Raw genomic sequence first — 1,823 nt, 5'->3', positions numbered from 1 at the left:
GTAAAGGCTTGGGCATGACATAGTCATGAACCCAAGTTCGAGCCCTGGGAGGGGAGTGTTGGCGACATTTAAGTGGGGCTATGTTTAGCCTCCAAAATTGCCGGGGATTAGTCGGGCGTTGGCCCGGACACCCTTACAAAAAAAAATTATAATTTTTATGGGAATTAATCTGGTGCATTTCGATGCATTGCATTAGTGTTGATATTCAATTATAATTGATTCAAAGATATAAATTTTTTTTAGCATTCTCAGCATAACTTTTATTCTTACCGAAACACAACCCTGTAATATATTGTGTATTTTAATAAAGTGATCCATATGAAATATATCATCTAATCATGTAACATAACCATACATATAAAAAACCCAAATATAAATTATTTAATGGACTAGTCGTGTACTCGTGCAATGTAGCAGGAGTCGTGAATTTTTACTGATTTTGAAGTTTCACTGGTTTTATTATTGAAGATTTAACAATGATATAAGTTACATTTGATCTTTACATATTAATACAGTTTGAAATTTGAATAAATAAGAGTTATGGTTCCAATTACATTCTATCGATGAAAAAATTGTATGACAATTTAAAATCCAATATATTTAAAATCCAACATATTTAAACGGCTCTACAAATGTGTTCGATTTACACAAAAAACAAAGAATCAAGAGATCGAGAACGAGACCGAAAGTTTCAGAGCAATTGAATGAGAGATGAATGAATGACTCATGGTGAATATCATTTTGAATCTCATTTTAGGGGATGAGGAGAAGACATAGAGGTATGAGAGGGTGAAGACATGAGTGAAATGTGTCAAAAGTATCTTGAGAACGTGAAAAAAAAAAGTAATAATATGCATTGGTAACTTGTACTATATGTTATTTTAAAGGAAAATAGCACCAAAATGGAACCAACTTTCACATGATTCTTATTTTGGGGAACCAACTTTCAAAATCGTCATTTTGGGGTACAAACTTGCACCTGATTCCTATTTTAGGGAATCGACTTGCAAAATAATTATAGAAAAATAACTAAAATTCATTTTTTTTCCAAAAATTAATGCAATAAAATCTATTTTTCATTTAAAATCTCTTTTTTTTTTAAATTCAGATATCAAATTGAAGATTTTTTCAAAAAAAAAATCCAAATTACCACAATAAAATTGTTTTTACTAATGCAATAAAAAATCAATTTAATAGAAAAAAATTAATTAATGCAATAAAAAATAAATATTAAATATCACATTCAAAATTTTTGTATCTAACCAATCCGTATCAATATTAAAGTTTAAATCAAATTTGGCAACTAAAACCAAAAGTTTGATAGAGACCCTTAAATTATCTGTTACCTGTTCAACAGATCAACCAGACCCTTAACAAAAAGTTTGATAAATACCCCTAAATGACGATTTTGAAAGTTGGTTCTCCAAAATAAGAATTAGGTGAAAGTTAGTTCAATTTTGGTGCAATTTTCCCTTATTTTAATTGTAGATTAAGAGATTTTAAGACTAAATGTATAAAGTAGTAGTACTTAATGCATTATGAATTGTTTTTAAGACCTTGTGCATAAATGTATAGTACTTTATGCATTAAAAATTATTTTTAAGATTTTTGACAAATCTGGTTTATAAGATGGTATAAATAATTAGTTATTTATCTATACTATATTATAATGCATTTGACTAAAACTCTTAAAAACTCTTAAACTCTTAAAACTCTTAAACCCGTTCATCCCTATCCGATTTCATCCCATAACTGAGTTCGTGTAACTAACTGCAGATAAACACAATCAAATACAGGATAAACATCTTATTTTAAATATAAAA

The sequence above is a fragment of the Cynara cardunculus genome, assembly GCF_001531365.2.
Source record: "Cynara cardunculus var. scolymus isolate 2C chromosome LG 16, CcrdV1, whole genome shotgun sequence".
NCBI classification, from domain to species: Eukaryota; Viridiplantae; Streptophyta; class Magnoliopsida; order Asterales; family Asteraceae; genus Cynara; species Cynara cardunculus.
This window is presented reverse-complemented; position numbering follows the sequence as displayed.